Consider the following 18,200-nt stretch of genomic DNA (forward strand, 5'->3'; position numbering starts at 1 on the left):
GACAAGCAGAACAGAAAGAGACTCACAGAGAGAACATTTTGATCACTGCCAGATGGGAGAGGGGTTGGAAGCAAGGTGAGAGGTGAAGGGATTAATAAGTACACATAGGTAATTACAGAACAGTCATGGGGTGTAAAGTACAGCACAGGGAAGATAGTCAATAACACTGTAATACTATATAAGATGTCAGATGGGTACTAGATTTATCTGAGTGATTTATCATGGGATTGTATACATGAAACTAATATAATATTGTGTGTCAAATGCAAACAAAAAGTTTTTAAATTATTTTTAAAAAGAAATCAAGTCATTTGTGCTAGTCTTCAATTATCTGTATTCTGCTGATTATCCACCTGAGGCATTTTAAAACATGTCCCCCTGTCCTTGTATTTTCTATAATTTTTGACTCTAGAGTCTCAATCAAATTCAGAATTAATAGAAGACGACCTCATACATAGTACTGTGTTCATCATTAAGGAGCATGTATGTATTGCCTTATGTCTTTCTGTGATAAAACAGCCAATGAGAAACACTGCCTAAATCCAGTACTTCACTGAGAGTTGCAAAAGTGTTAGTTTAATTTTATCTTTCTTTCATCGTTTACTATTTGAAATGTCTATTGAGTGAAAATTCCACTCATCAAATCTTTGGTTACCAAGAGGTAGCTTAGAAAATGAAGGACAAATGCTTGATTTTTATGAGCTCTTAAAATAATGAGTTGGTTTCCTAACCTTCAGAATGGTAAACAGTGAGTTTGTTTTTTTAGAGGAATCTGCATACGTGTAAACTCTAAGATTTAAATAAATGTATTATGCTTCAAATAACTACAGTTGCTATCCCTATTGCTGTCAAATTTTGCCATCTTTGGCCAGTGAGAAACTCTTCAACTATTTCTGAGTCTTTTAGACATGACCCTAGTGGTCTTTAGTAGCTTCTTCGTTCCTAGTCAAACAAGACAGCCAGTATAACAAAATGGTGTAACATGATCATCATGTCCATCTCCTGCCCTGGACCTGAAATAAACCATATATCGAAGGAACTCTGGTACATTTTAATTGGAAACAGCATTGAGAGATGGCAATCTAGGTTCTAGGAGTGCTCATTACTTCTGCATTGGTCACTTTAGGCCTTTTATAGTGGTCAGAATCATTATGACTTTATACTGATACTTTCAAATAAAACTCTATAGTTCTTTTTTTTTAACTGCACTTATGCCATTACACAATGACACCAAGATAATTAAATTAACTTGCTTTGTTGCACAATATATACACAACAGTTTAGGAATAACAATACCATTACTATGATTAATGAAAACCATTTAGTTTTTATATAGCTCTTTTGTCCTCAGGTTATAAACAAGGCATGTATAATCAAACTACTGCCTTTTTAAAAATATATATTTTATTGATTATGCTGTTACAGTTGTCCCAATGTTTTTCTCCCTTCGCTCCTCTACACCCAGAACCCCCCTTCCCTCCAGCAATCCCACCCCTCTTAGTCGATGTCCATTGGTCGTGCAAATAAGTTCTTTGGCTTCAAACTTTCGTATATTATTCTTAACTTCCCCCTGTCTATTTTGTACTAACTGATTATGCTTCTTAATCCCTGCATCATTTCCCCATTTCTCCCTCTTCCCCTTCCCAACTGATAACCCTCCAAATGATCCCCATACCTATGATTCTGTTCTTATTCTGATTATTGCTTAGTTTTTCATTTTCTTTTTTAGATTCTGTTTTTGATAGTTCTGAGTTTGTCATTTTAATGTTTATACTTTTGATCTTTTTCTTTGCCAAAAAAGAAAAAAAATACTGCTTTTAAAAGCCACTTAAAAGAGTTCTTTCCTATGGTCATACCATTCAGCATTTTTGTTTCATTTTGCTTTCACTTTTAGGTTTCTTTTTTTTTAAATTTACTATTACTTTTTGTGTTCTTTTTTTATTGATTTTCTACTACAGTTGTTCCATTTTGTTAACCCACTGCTTTCCCCAGTCCCTGCCCCGCCCACCTCCCCTCTCTCCTAGTCAATCCTCATTTAGTTGTCCATGCCCATGGGTCATTTATACTAGTTCCTTGCCTAGACCCTTCCCCTTCATTCCCCCCTCCATCCCCCCCACAACCATCCAGTCACTGTCAGTCTACTCCTTGTTTATATGCCTCTGGTTCTATTTTGCTCATTTGTTTGTTTTGCCCATTAGTTTCCTGTATTTATTTAGTGGGATCATCTGGTATTTGTCTTTCACCACCTGGCTTATTTCACTTAGCATAATATCCTCAAGTTCCATCCATGCTGTCTCAGGGTAGGAGTTCCTTCTTTACATATGGGAAAACATATTTGGCAATGATACCTCAGACAGGGTTTGATCTCCAAAATATATAAAGAACTTATACGAATCAACACCAAGAAGTGAGACAATCCAATGAAAAAACGGGCAAAGGACCTGAATAGACACCTCTCCAAAGAGGACATACAGAGGGCCTATAGGCACATGAAAGAATGCTCAACAATAGTGTTTAAGGGTACAAACTCGCAATGAATATTAATAAGCTACAGAAATCTAATGCATATTATAACTAATATAGACAGTAACAGTGCACTATAATTATTCAATGTGATAAATATTGCTACACTGGCAATCATATTGTATATGAATGTATCAAAGAACACATTTTACACTTTAAAATTTATATAATGTTAATGCTCAAATTTATTCAATTAAAAACCCAAACAAATAAGTGCTGCAATAAATACAGACTTGTACATATGTCATTTTGTATTTATGCCAGTGTATTCCTAAGAGTGAGATTTACTAGACCAAAGAATAAATGAATATGTAACTTAGCAAGATACTGCCAAACTCCCCATTATAGGAGGTTTCAATATCTTGTATTCCAATAGTCAATGTTTGAGCATGCCTAAGCCTCAAAAGACTCACCAAATGGGCATATTATCAATTCGGGAGGAGAGGCAGGTGAGAAACAACGTGAAAATATCTCAGTGTAGTTCTGTTCACTTCTTCCTTTTTATTTTCTGTTTCACTGATCTACTCTATCTTTATTTCCTGCATTGTCCTTACTGGGGTTTTATTTGCTCTTCCTCTTTTCTATTAAGGGAGACTTCAAGTCACTGATTTTATTTTCCTTTATTCTAATATAGCATTTAAAATTATAATTTCTCTCTAAACCCTCCCGAGCATGAACCCATTCTTTCTGATTTGCTGTATTTTCATTATCATTCACTTTTAAGTGAATTCTAATTTTCCTTCTAATTTCTCTATTACCCACAAATATTGTCCAAAAGTGTATTAGTATGCAAACATTTGGTGTTTCTTCCCTAGAAACCATACTGTTACAGAGATCTAATTTAATATCTCCATGAACAAATGTATTATTTCCAACCTTTAAATTCATTTAGAATTGTTTCATGGCCCAGTACATGCTATCTGTGTGCACTTGAAAAGAATGTGTATTATGCAGCATGGGGTGCGGTGTTCTATAAATATTATATCAAGGTGATTGATAGTGTTCTCCAGATCTTCAAAGTCTTTGCTACTTTTTTATATGGTTGTCTTACAACTGCTAAGAGAAGTATATTAAAAACAACTATGACTGTGAAATTGTCTATATATAATTTCCATAATTGTGTAAAATTTTATTTAATGTATTGTGAAGCTGTTGAGGAGCACATGTTTGTCACTCTGATGTCAAAATTGTCCCACATTTTTTTCTGCTAATATATTACTCTTTCTTGAAAAGTACTTTAGCCACATCAGTTCTCCTATACCTAACTTTTGCATGGTATCTTTTTCTGTTTATTACTTTCAACCTACCTCTCTCTTTATACTTAAAGTGAATTTCTTGTGGACCAGATATAGTTGGGTCTTAACTTATTTTTTTAATCTGTTCTGACAACCTCTGCCTTTTAATTGAAGTGTTTAATACCATTAACATTTAGTGCAATTATTAATATGGTTGAACATATCAATTTACTAACAGTTTCTGGTTTTCCCTTTTTTTGGTTCTCTCTTCCTTTTTCTTCACCTTAATTTGCATTACCTGAGTATTTTTTAGAATTGGATTTTAATTAAAATATTAAACTTTTGAGTAGCCACATTAAAAAAGAAAACAAAAAACAGGTGGAGCCCTGACCAGTGTGGTTCCATTGGCTAGAGTGTCATTCTGTAAACTGAAAGGTGGTGAGTTCGATTCCCAGTCAGAGCACATGCCTATGTTGCAGGTTCAGTCCCCAGTCAGGCGCATACAGCAGGGAATTGACTGATATTGCTCTCTTGCATGGATGTTTCTCTCCCTTTCTCTCTCTCCCTTTTCCCCTCTCAAAAAGCATGTCCTCCGATAAAAAAATAAATTAAAAAAATAAAAACACGAGTAGAATTAATTTTAAAATATATTTTAGTTAAGGTACTATATCTAAAAAATATTATAATTTCAACAATATTTTATTTTTTTAAGTAATAAATATTTTAAAATTGAGGTGCCATATATTCTTTTACTCATACTAAGTCTTTAAAATCTAGTTTGTATTTCACAGTTACGGTGCATCTCAACTTGGACTAGCCACATGTAGTCAGTAGCTAACAAATTAGAAAGAGCAGCTCTAACTCATTCTGCAGTACAGTGTATTTTTCTTCTTTATTTTTGTAAATGAGAAGATATTTAAGAACTTTTGTATCAATATATTTAGCAATTCAGAAGTTCAGAATTATTTAGTTGTATAATAAAACACTAAATTATGACTAAACTATTTTTAATCATTTATATGTGGTCTCTTCACTTTGTAATTTAATGGAACTTATTTAAAAGTAAATCTAGATTTTAACCAAAACAGTTTGTACTGACGCTTCTACATCATATGAACTGGCATAGTACTTTTCTTTCTAAATCTTTTTATTGAAAAATTACATAATCTTCTGTGCAGTAAGCTATCACTTGAGGGATAACAAAGAATTATATATGTAATATATATATACAACTAATAAATTAGTAAATAATTGTTTCTGTAATTATGGATTTAATACTTGCACTAGCATCCAAGACTATTCTATTAAAAATTCAGTCTCTATTATCTTAGAATATGGCAGGCTAGCCTATAAATTTTTTCCACAATATTTTTGTTCTCTATAAGGAAAGTTTCCCAAAACTGTGCTAGATAGAAATGAAAAACAAATCTTCCCAAAAAGATACATCAAACTGACTTCTATTCAAAATGAAAGAAAAGTTATATATTTTCTTAGACTGTAAGGTACGTTGGAGTATTTGTATATATTCTAACTTGTGTGTTTCGCAATAAATCCAGAGGTCTGATTGAGCATACAAATTCATACCTAATGGCATTTATAGTTGTAAGAAGAGCCAAGCTTTCTAGATGCCAAAGCAAAATATAATTAGTTAAATAAGTCAGTGTTTACTATGTGATATAAAAAGTCATTAATAGCACTGCAACAATTTACACAATAAATACAGTCACCTAATATGTAGTCCTACAATGTGGCCTATATACACTTTAGTTTCATTTTCTATGATGTGCTTAAACAATCAAGTATAAATACTCAATCTATGAATTCAACTAAAGGTAAGTTTAGAGTAGTGCTGTACAAGAGAAACAACAAAAGCTATAAATATTACCCTATATATGATTTAAATTTTCTATTAGCAACATTAAAAGTGAAGAGAACCAGGTACATTTTACTAATATAATTTTAAAACTATGTATCAACAAAAATATCACTTAAATTTGCAATGAACAAAAAATTATTAATGCAATATTTTACTTTCCTTTATTTATACTGAGTCCTAAAAATCACATGTTCCTTTACACTTATATTCAGACTAGCTACATTGCAAATGCTCAATCACTGGAAAGTGCAGGTTTGGACTACCTGGAAGAATGAATGGAGTATAGCCTAAGCAACATGTCATGATTTTCTCTTGCAACTGGACTTTGATCAAGATTAGAGAGTTCTGCTGAAACCTGGAGAGAGGACATTTAACACAAGAGCATAACTAAGAAAAAATCTATCAAGTAGAGAGCAGAGCTGAGTTAACTATTGCATGTGTTTGAATGAATGACCATCTATCTTCACAAGGAATTAGACAGACGGGTGGAACCATAACCTTCCATAAAAGATCTTTCTGCTCCAACACAAACACAAGTAAATCTCAAGGTACTATGTACAAAATTCTGGCTATTAAAGTGCAAGCCTATGTACTTGCCATAAAGCTCAGCAATTCTACTCCATATATCTACTAAAGATATATCCACACAAAGATCTGTACCCTCATGTCCAGAAGAATATTGTTTGTAATTGCAAAGAAAGTAAAAACAACATAAATATTTGTCTATCCACTGGTCAATGACCAAACAAATGTAATATAGCCATATAATGGAACACTAATCAGTAATAAAGAAATAAAGTACTGATTTATACATAAATGAATCTCAAAAAAATAATACTAAGAAAAAGAAGACACAAGACCACATATTGTATGATCGTTTATGTTAAATTCTAGGAAACTTTAAATTATTGTGGCAGAAAAGAAACCTGGGGCCAGGAGTGAAGACTTAAGGCAAAGGGATATGAGGACACCTTTCTGTCAAAACGTACACTTAAAATAGGTAAACTTTGTTGCATGAAATTAATTTCAATAAAGATATTTTTTAAAAAGTCAATGTACAATCAGAAACAAAATTTAGGCTAGCATATTTTCAAAAGTTAACCCAACATTTACTTCGGTCATCAAAGTAATGAAGCTTTGAGTTAAGTTTTCAGAAAAAAAACACCGCTGACCTTTGAACAGGGGTTAGGGGCACCAACCGCAACCTCCCTCAACGCCTCACACAGTCAAAAATACACATATATTGGGTTGGACAAAAAGTGCATGTGGTTTTTTTCCATAAAATAAAAAACACATATTTCATTTTCACAAATAACTTCATTGATTTGGATATTCTGAATATGTCGGCTCTCTCCCCCATGGTATAATATTGATTGTTCTCAATTAATGTCTCAATTTGATTACTATCAACTTCAAATGGTCTACCCAACCATAGAGCGTTGCCCAGCAAGAAATCTCCAGCACGGAACTTCGCAAACCACTTTTGACACATTCAGTCAGTCACACCACCTTCTCCATACACCGCACAAATCTTTTTTTTGCATTTCAGTTGTGTTTTTACCTTTCTTGACATTATAAAGCACAGTACTCCAAAAATGTTGTGTATTTTCTTCCATCTTCAAAATTAAAATGCTACACAAAAAATTCACTAATTTTGGTAAGTTTTTTTTTAAATGCACCTCATATGACAGCTGTCACAATACAGTCTAACAAAACGGTTTCAAATGAAGTTAAAGACAACTAAGCACTACTAGAGCCACCTTACGGAAAAACCAAACAAATTTTTTGGCCAACCCAATACTTTTGATTCTCAAAAAACTTAACTATTAATGGCCTACTACTGACTGTAAGCCTTAATAATAACATAAACTCAATTAACACATATATATGTTATATGAGTGAATAGTGTATTCTTACAGTAACGTAAACTAGAGAAAGGAAAATGTTATTTAGAAAATCATAAGGAAAATACATTTATACTACTTATTGAAAACAAAAACAAAAACCCTGAGCAGTTTAAACCCATGTCATTCAAGAGTCAACTGTAGTTGGAAATTTTATTTACCTTTTGATTACAGATGAAGGCTGATTCATTATCTACTGATAAATTTCCCACTGGGTTTTATACCCATTGGAAACTTTATAAATGCATAATACATTTAATTTACAATACATCAAGAGTTTTCAAATACTTTGCTCACCTTATATTCAACATAATCTTACCAAAAAAAAGGATGGGTAATGTTTTAACTATGAGAAAACTGATATTACAGAGGCTAAATTCCAAAGGTTCGCTACATAACAGGGTTGGGACTAAAGTTGAAAATGGGAACACTGATAAGGAGTCTAGGATGCTTTCTACAGTATTTCTTAGTTATTCCATTTTTAGAAGAGATATTTAACATGAGCCTGTGCTATTAACTTTTTAATTAAATCTACCTATCCACTGAGCTATCTTAGCTATCAATAATACACAGGTTCTCTCCACCCCCCAGATCCCCATTCCAAAGTTTCTCCCTCCTCCTTCGTTGGGTAAAATATAAATCCTTTGCTGCATTACCTCCTATTGCTAAGACTGAAAGTAGCACAACTAATTACAAGTATCTATAACAAATAAGGCCAATATAAAAAGAGAATTTGGCCCCAACCCAGGCATGTGCCCTGACTGGGATTTGAACCAGAGACCTTTTGCTTTGCAGGAGGACATCCAACCCACTGAATTATACCAGTAGGGCTTCTTGGCTATTCCTGAACATTAATTTTGCCCTATAACATTTTAAAATAGGACTCCTGAAAATCTATCACAATGGTCTCTGGAATAACACCAGAAAAATCCACCATATCCTCACCTTCTCAGAGTTCTGTATCCTTTGTCTTCTTCCTTTAAATAAAATATGGATCTTCTTCGACAGCACAGTTTTTTTGCTGGAATTCTCTCAAGTTATGACTATTCTCCTTCACCATATCCCTTACACTACTGAGCTGAGAGATGAATTAGACCACTCTTTATTCCTCTTTGCTAAGACCACTCTCTCCCCTTGTTCATCCATCCTATCTCAACTACTCCTTTCCCCTCCCTCAGTTCTAGTTTCTCCATAACCTTAATTTCAAACACTTTACTCCTGGAACACAACCTTCTGTTTCCAGCTCACCCTTTCATATTGTGGCTTGACCATCAGTCAGCCCAACACAGAACCTACAACTTTTCACTGTTGTACTATTATACTACAATTCTACTATAAAATATATAAAACTAGAAAAGCAATATGCAAAAATGCTAATAAAAGTTATCCAAGAGTTATGGACTAATTTTTCTTTGTTTTCCTAAACTTTCCAAGAGTAAACATACATACTTTTAAAATAACACTAAAAGTTACTTTTTACTATAAAAATTAAAACTGTACACTTGAAATCTGTACCCCAACAAATCCAATAAAAAATATTTAAAACATCTAAGGCTGCTATCAAATACTAACAGAATAAGAGGGGGTAGAGAAACCATTAAAACAGCGGTTCTCAACCTGTGGGTCACGACCCCTTTGGGGGTTGAACGACCCTTTCACAGGGGTCGCCTAAGACCATCAGAAAACACATACATAATTAAATATTGTTTTTGTGATTCATCACTATGCTTTAATTAAGTTCAATTTGTAACAATGAAAATACATCCTGGATATCAGATATTTACGTAACGATTCATAACAGTAGCAAAACTACAGTTATGAAGTAGCAACGAAAATAATTTTATGGTTGGGGGTGACCACAACATGAGGAACTGTATTAAAGGGCGGCATTAGGAACACTGAGAACCACTGCATTAAAGGATGGAGTTAGTCTCCATTTTGCACAATTTAGTGTCCTTCTCCTTCAAGTCTATGACAATGGGACCCCCTATAATTCCATGTGCACAACCTACATGGCTAGATGCAGATAAGAGTAGAGTGGGTCCTGTCCTTGCCAGGTGGCTCAGTTGATTGGAGTGTGGTTCCATACACCTAAAGGCTGTGGGTTCAATTTCCAATCAGGGCACATACCTAGCTTGCATGTTTGACCCCGGTTGTGGAATGTACGGGAGGAAACCAATCTCCCTATCTCTCTCTCTCTCTCTCTCTCTCATCAATAAAAATATCCTCAGGTGAGGATTTAAAATTTAAAAAAAAAGATGGATTAGGAATGTATTATATAATTTAAGGGTCCATTTGAGATCCAGAAATTTAACAGTGAAAAAATTGAATAAAGAATAAAGAAGAGATGTTTACACATATAGTTACTGACAGTTCAGTGCACTTGATTTTTCATAGTGCTCAGACACCACCTCTTCCTGTTCAGGTCTACAGACCATTTCTTTTTTATCAAACTTATTATCATCAAATGTGCTGTTTCTGGCTAATTTTAGATCTCCCACCCTGAGAAAGAGCCATGCTGTTGGTACTGACAATCCCATGGTTCTTTCCCCAACCTTTTTGTATTAAAACAATAAAGACTCCTCACTTCCTAAAAAGAATATGCAAGGATTTGGAGTCCTCATTTGCATGAGGACAGGCCAACCAGGGACAGGGGTGGAAACTTCTGTCAATATAAACCAGCTCCCCTCTGGCTCTGAGAGCTCACTTCCCCTTTCCCCCAAAGACTAAACTGCAATATCCCTGGCTGAGCTGATACACTGAAGATGTCTCACCAGGGCAGAATGCAGCAGACCAGCACAGCACCAAGCAGACGTGCACAGAGCAGACAGGTGAGGAGCAGAGCTGATTAGCTCAGAAGCCCCTGGCTGCCTCACAGCCACTGTTTTCACAGCCACTCTGTATCACAATTGAGCTGTTTTGCACTGAATAAAGTTTCCTTCCTCACTGCACTCCAAATTGGGAATTCCTGTTGGTGTTGAACTGATGCCAAGGACCATGGGTTGACAATGTGTAAACCACTTAAAACAGTGACTGAGTCAAGGCAAACATTCTGGAGACTTCTGAAAATGATAGCTATCATCATTATATAACAGTTGGGGGGGGGCTGCTATTTTTGTCAGTCTGTGCTGCCTTGTGGAAAATAAATGTATTATTAAAAATAAAAAATACAAAAACAAAAATTAATGAAAAATTACCTTTAAACAATTATTCTTACCTTTCTCTCAATCTCAATCATTCTTCCTTTAAACCACTTCCTAGTTTCATGTGATAGAGAGAGCTGAGTGATTTAAATTACTATATAATGGTAGAAGTGAGAGGGGTGTGAAAGGATGTTATAAAAGTCTGCCAAAACTTGAACATTTAAAAAAATCAGCCAAGTCAACATTTATCAGAACAGAGGCATTAAAACGAATGTTATATTGTCTTTAAACAAAAAAACAAACAAACAAAAAAAAAACCAGTGTGGAGTGCCTACTATTCCCATAAAACTGTGTTGACTGTTTCATGAATATTCTCATTTCCTCATATAAATAAAAAAAATTAAAACTAAAATTTATTGGTGATCTGTCATCTACACAATACTGTATATGCAAAACAATAAAATTTTGTAAAGCAACGATTAAAACACGCATAGATGTACATTATTTCCAAGATTGGAAAACTGCCAGTAATAATGAATAAAAACATTTATATAATATTCAAGATTATACAAATATATTAATCTTGAACAATGATATCCTTTTGTTAATTAAAAAAATTTTCCTAAGCCTCAAGATTTAGATAAACGTACTTCAAAGTTAAAGAGCTTATCTAAAATTGTATTTGGGGCAAGTTTCTCATACAGAACAACGTTCTGTATTTTTATCAAATATCTCTAAATCCATTGTATTATCATTCTTAAGACATAGATGATGTGGCCTGGCCAAGTAGCTAAGTTGGTTAGAGCGCTGGCCCAATATGCCAAGGTTGAGGGTCTGATCTCCAGTCAGGGCACATACAAGAAACAAATCGATGTTTCTTTTTCCTTCCCTCTCTAAAATAAATAAATAAATATATAAATAAATAATGTGTAAAAAAAACATAGGTATTGCTACACAACCATAGAACCATAAATCATAATTACATTGAAGTATAAAGTAAAATTTCTAATCATTGATACCAAGAACTTTTCATTTAATACGCTTTTTGGGTAGATGTGTTAATTATGTAAACAAATCCTCAACTGATGGAATTTAATTTTTGGAATGAAAAATAATATTCAAAGTTACTAATGTGAAAATCTATGACATCCTCCATATAATTTTTTATATAGTTACATAATTCTCATTTATTTTTATAGTAAATTCAAATAATTTCTTTCTTTCAGGTAATACTACTACCAAAACAAAAGAAGAATATATAAAAGTACTATCCTCTAAAATTAGCTCCCCCCCCCTTAATAGAGTAGTAAAGGCTCTCTTTCTCTCTTAACAGTAACAGCTAAGGTAGATGAAGTCTCAAGAAACAAAAATAAAACTGACTTTAAAATACCAATAATCTAGAATCCTTAACTTTTAAAAATATAGTAATAAATTACCATTAAAATAAACAATGAGAAAGAAGTAACTTGGTAGATTCAAAAAATATTTTTAACATTTTTGTTAAAATACACTTTCCTTCCCTCTTTTAAAAAACTGTCTTGTCCTTTGTATTGAGCAAATAAATAAAATTATGACTATGTATAAAACTCATCTGGAAAATAAATGTTTTAGGAGTATCATAATGACCTATTCCCATCAGGATAAAAAAGAAGTAGATGTGACAAATCCAAGATTTCAAGACTGAATCCTGTCATGTTGCCCCAAAGTATAAAATTGCTTTCAAGAGCTCCAGCTGTAAATTGGGAAGAATCTCTGTAACTATCTATAATCACACAGTGACCACACTATAAATTAGACTTCTGTTATAGTCTCACTGTTTAATTTACATTTTAGTAATTTAATTGGTGCATTTTAGAATCTTCTATTTGTTGTGGAATAAGATACAATATTACAATCTCAAAAAGGATATCAAATTACCCCCTAACTTCAAGCTTTCTATTAGCTTCCCATGAGACTAGATTAAGTCTGAACTTACACTGGTAGACAACACCCTAACCATTTTTCTTCACTACAGCCCCTAGTCCCTTACTCTACAGATCAGTACCATGATTTTCTTCCTGTTCCTGAAACAGACCATGCTCATTCTGCTCTCATGGAAAAAAGAGAAGCATAAGATAAAATTTTATGACAATGATTAATAATAGGAATAAAATAATGTGTGAAACCTAAAGCAACATCAAGAGAAAAAGAAGAAAGACAATCTCTGAGCCCTGCTGTAACTCGTTAAAGGAAAAAAGTCAGTGTCAGAGAGCTGGAAATATAAGTGCCACCAGGAAACCCAAAAGACTGCCTCAGGCTAATGTAAGTTGTCCTGCTATTCTCAAATGTACATTACTTATACAACCTGTATGAAATTTTTAAAACTTCACAAATATGCATCCAGAGTACATTCTACACAAGTATCAATTTATTAAGACCAACAATGAATAACGACTACTAAGAATTATTATCATCTAAAACAATGAAGGTCTTAAATTCAGATGATAAAGTTATACAAGTGATTCCATGGAAGATATTATATACTCTGCCATTACCTTCCAGGTCATGTACTGAAGTACAAAGAGCATATTCTCTGGAGTTAGAATGCTGTGACCATGAATGATGACATTTTTTTGAGCCTCAGTTTTCAAATTAGTAAAACAGAGGTAATTAATACTTCAAAGGATTGTTTTAAGAATTCAACATAATGTAAGAAAAGAACTCAATAAAGTAACTGATATGCTGGTTTTCTTTTTTTCCTTGACCTGAAAGTATGATGCACTTCATATAAAGAGAATATGTTTGGCTAGATTTGTCACCATGATCAAGATTGCATTGTATTAAAATGTTATATAGAAGGAGGACACATAAAATGCAATTATCCAGAAAAACAACATATTTAATTTTTAAAGGACCATTAGAAAAATCAGTCAATCTCATTCTAAAATGAGAAAGGGTGAGAGGGAGAACAAGAACAGACATATTAATATTTTCAATCTTGGTTTTTCATAATACAATGTCTAAATCACACTAACTTTTAAGGTATATTTAATATTTTGGCATAAAGAGGTAAAATGATCTCTTCACATAAAAAAACAAACAAAATGAAATTTGTTATTGGAATATAATAATATGCCTGTATAATTTATCTTTCAGAAACTGATAAACAAAGATAACTGAGTAGCAGAGATAGAAGGCATCCAGAAAACTATGAACCCAAGGGTGATAACATGATAATTTTGGAAGGAGAAGAATGAGAAGCAATAATATTTATAAATATATAATAGAAATTGGCTATATGAAGAATGTTTTCTTAATATTAAATTTTAAAGTGATACAGATGGAGTACATAGCAGTGAAAAGAAATGTCTTCTATGTTAACAGTTGTTTTAAGGCCATTTTTTAGGAAATTCAACCCGAAAGTATAAGTCATTGCCATTTACCAGCTGCGATGGATAAGGATCAATATGATATAGGTTTTGCTCCCAGGGAGATGTAAATATTATTTCAAAAGAATTGCAATAAATATTGAGATAGCAACCCTTATAAAATAATGCCATCATACAGCTTTTGAAATTTAAGAAGTTTATATAATACACATATGCACATTCTCTCAAGTCAATTTTAACATTTAAATTCTCTCAATACAAACCTATCTATATGAAGTAGATAGTAGGTACTTCTTATAGGTGAGAGCAAAAGACCCAGAAAAACTGATTTATCCAACATAGTTAACATCTGACAGACCCAGAACTCAAACCTAAGCCTACATTTATAATACCACATATAGTTCCAGAAGTAAATACTATTCAATAAAGTGGATGGGAAACCAAGAAAGCAAAAGTTAGTTTTTAATTATATAGATGCAGATAATTCTAATGAGAAATGGGAGGAGATGTTCCCTATTAAGGTATAAAATAAATAGTAAAAGTAGTATCATCAATATTTTATTTCCCAGGAACTTATTAAATGTGAGTGAATTGAATAAATAAAGGTGATGAGTGAGTGAAACAATATGGCTATATAGTTTTCTGATGTCAGATTTTAAAAGAACATATGGAAGAAGGGAAATGTAACTAAGAATGTTTACAAATTAACATCATAAACCTTGTAAGAATATTTCCAGAATAAGCTAAACTTAATAAATAATACAAAAGCCCATTAGCTGTATAAATGTAAGAGGATGAGCTAAGAAACAAGAATACTGCATGGGAAAGATGATGTAATGTTAACAGATGCAGACAGAATAAAGAACTACTCACACCTCCTCTTTTTCATCCATCTTCCCCACCAAGGAGAATTGAGTAGAAAACTGGAAAAGGTAGAAGAAACATAGTTATAAAGTAAATGAAGTTGAAATGAGAAAAGAAGACAGTAAGAGAATACCCAGACACTTTTTAAATTATTTTTTGTGTACAGAGCCTAAATAACCACAGGCTCAAACTAGGCATGCATCATTAATGTAATCTGTAAAACATCATAAGAAAGAAAAGCAATTTCTGAAATACACTGACTCTGGAAATGAGGGGAAAAAAATTTTAGAAAATATTGTATCAAAGAAACATAATTCAAGTTTAAAAAACTCTTTTTGTTAGTCTGTACCTAAAAATATAAAAACTAATTTTTGCAAGATGGCTTGTAAGCACTACAAAAGGTTACATCAAGAGCAAATTTTATTTCAGTACAAGTAATCCTGAATAATTTTTAATCAAACTTCTTTTTAGGTAGGCTAGTGTGTAATTAATATACTAGATTTTAAAAAGTATGATATTATGTCAAAAGATCCTGCAAATATTTTTAGGAATAAAATGAGAAGTATAAGCTCATTAATAGTGTAGCACATTAGGTACTCATAGCTGGGTAAACAACATAATTTATAGTATTAACCAAAAACTAAAGTAAAACTGATTGAATCTTTTCAAAAGTAATCCACAGTGCTCTATCCTCATACTTTAATCAAGTATCCAGATAGACTCAGTGGGATTCAAAGTTAAGAGAATAATTTAACATGTTGGGTAAGATGAAGATTCCAAAGATTTCAAAGACTGGAAAAATGGGCAAAATAAACTAATATTAAAATAACAGCAATGGCAGTGGTAGCTGACTTTGTACAATAAAAAAAGGTTAAGCTAAAGCTAGAATTTGGCAAAGCTGATAAACACCCCAATTTACAATACAGAAGCCCTAAAGATTCAAAAACTGGTTGAGGGGCAAGTAGAGCTAATAATAGGAACGATGAGACTCGTCTGTTTTAAGCAGCAGCTGGACAAACAGATCCTCTCCTGTCTCTAGCCTCACAAGTGCCTCCCACTTTGCAGAAAAGGGGTCCCTCCCCCCCCATCCACTAGAAAATGTTATCAGAGGGTCTCTTAAGTCAGGGAGCACATTAAAGCAAACTGAAGGCAGACAGTTACTACTGAAACAGGAGGATTAAATGAAAGTTTACATAATAAAATATGTTGAGAACCAACACTCTACTCCCACTCCCAGTCTATTTTGACCTCAATGGGTGTAACTTGGAGAGCCAGGGAAAAGACTAGTAGGTTCCTCTGGGAAAACTGACTAGTTTAAGATAAAAGACACCTACATACACAGACGTTAGGTATTCCCCACGGAAATGGCCAGATCTCAAAACAGACAACACTAAAGTCCACAAAACATGCCCACATGCTCAGAGTTCCCAGTGTGCTTTTAAATTTTTTAAATTAATTAATTAATTATTTTAAGAGAGAGGAAGAGAGAAAGAGAGGGAGAGAAACATCAATTGGTTGCTTCCCTCATGTAACTGCAACCTAGGCATGTGCCCTGACCAGGAATTGAACCAGTGACTCTTCACTTTGTGGGAGGATGCCTCACCAACTGAGCCACACAAGTCAGGGCCCAATGTGCTTTTAAATATAAGTAGTCAGAACGATCAGGTATTTCTTATAAGTGAAACATCAGGTAAAAAACGGAGACTAACTTAATACATAGAGAAAAAGTGACTTTAAAGAAAACAAGAATGTGAAGGAAGAAAACATACAAAAAAACTAATAATATTCTCAGTAAGATAAGAGAAACATAACAAAACACAGAAATAGGGGGCTATCAAAAACTAAACATTTGGAAAACACAAAAGTTTTATGTAATTAAACTTAAAGAACAAAAATGAAAACTGCAATAGAAATTTTAAAATATAAAGCTAAAATTTAAAGTTTAGAGATGTGAAGAAACAATTCAAAAAAATTTCCTAACCTAAACTCAAAGTTCCCCAATTGAAAAGCAACTCAAGTGTTAAGCACATCGATAAAAGAGGATGTACATCTAGGTATTTCATTGTGAAATTTCCAAGCACAAACAAAAGAGAAGATCTCACATGCTTCTTTCATATAATAGATCAAAAAGCAGAATTTTATGATTTTTCAAAAGCAGCACCAGAATCTGGAAGACATCAGACCAATAATTTCAAAATTCTCAGGAAAAATCACTTCTTATTTCTAACCCAGAATTCTATATCCAGTCAGATAAAGAAGTCAAGTTTGAGGATAAAATACATATATTATACTTTCAGATGAACAAGCATCAAAAAGTGTCCACACAGGTAGTCCTGGAACGGTGAGCTACACAGTCCAGCCTGGAACTGGGATTGCTCCCCAGGCGTCCCTCCTCACTCACTTTTATAATGTGTCTGTCACTGCTCTTCCCACAGTCAAGTCATAGACACTGCCTTGCTGCCACCACTGCCACAGCCACCACACCGCGTCCTCTCAGCCCTGGCCCCGCTCCTCCTGCCTGTCTGAAGAAGTGTTGCTTCTTTATATCCTTGTTTGTTGGACTTCCAGGCAGTTCATTTTTCTGGCAGTTCTGGTTTTTTTGCTCTGAGGTAGATGTAATCCTTCTTATGGCTGTGGAAGGAGGCAGTGTGTCCCCCTACGCCTCCATCTTGGCCGGAAGCTTCTATAATCTTTTATTTCAAAGAACTAATGCAGGACTTCCGGCCAAGATGGAGGTGTAGGTAAACACGCTGAGTCTCCCTCCACAGCTAAGAAGGAATAGAACTACCTCAAAACTGGAGACAACCGGAAGTTCCAGAAAACTGAGCTACATGGAAGTCCAACAAACAAAGATATAAAGAAATACTCATCTAGACGAGCAGGAGGGGTGGAGAGGACACTATGTGGAAGCGGAGGTGGTGGCGGTGACAGTGGTAGTGGCCAACTGGCAGAAAGAACAGTCACACATTTAAAAAAAGGAGAGGGGGACACCTGGGGAGTGTTCCCAGCACCAGACCAGAATGCACAGCTCACGGTTCTAGTACCAGGGAAAATAAAGCCTCACTGCTTCTGACTGTGAAAACAAATGGGGGCTCAAGCAGTGGAAGAAACTACCAGCCTCTCAGCAGAGACTGTTTGTTTAGAGGGCCCCCATGGTCCTAAACGTCTGCAGACCTACCACTCTGGGAACCATGGCCAGAACAACAGCAAGAGAGGCACCAGTCCTATACAGAAGTGGGAGAAGTGCCTGGGAGGGGCAAGGGCTGAGCAAGCGGCATTGTTCCCTC

At 34.1% G+C, this 18,200-nt stretch overlaps 1 protein-coding gene across 1 annotated transcript in view; it reads right to left on the bottom strand.

Moving 5' to 3' along the window:
- Nucleotides 1-18,200, bottom strand: part of JMJD1C (jumonji domain containing 1C) — a 249,856-nt gene that overhangs the window by 202,089 nt on the left and 29,567 nt on the right. The window lies entirely within an intron of this gene.

Source organism: Furipterus horrens, unplaced genomic scaffold (assembly GCF_987537825.1).
Source record: "Furipterus horrens unplaced genomic scaffold, mFurHor1.1.pri manual_scaffold_5, whole genome shotgun sequence".
NCBI lineage: Eukaryota > Metazoa > Chordata > Mammalia > Chiroptera > Furipteridae > Furipterus > Furipterus horrens.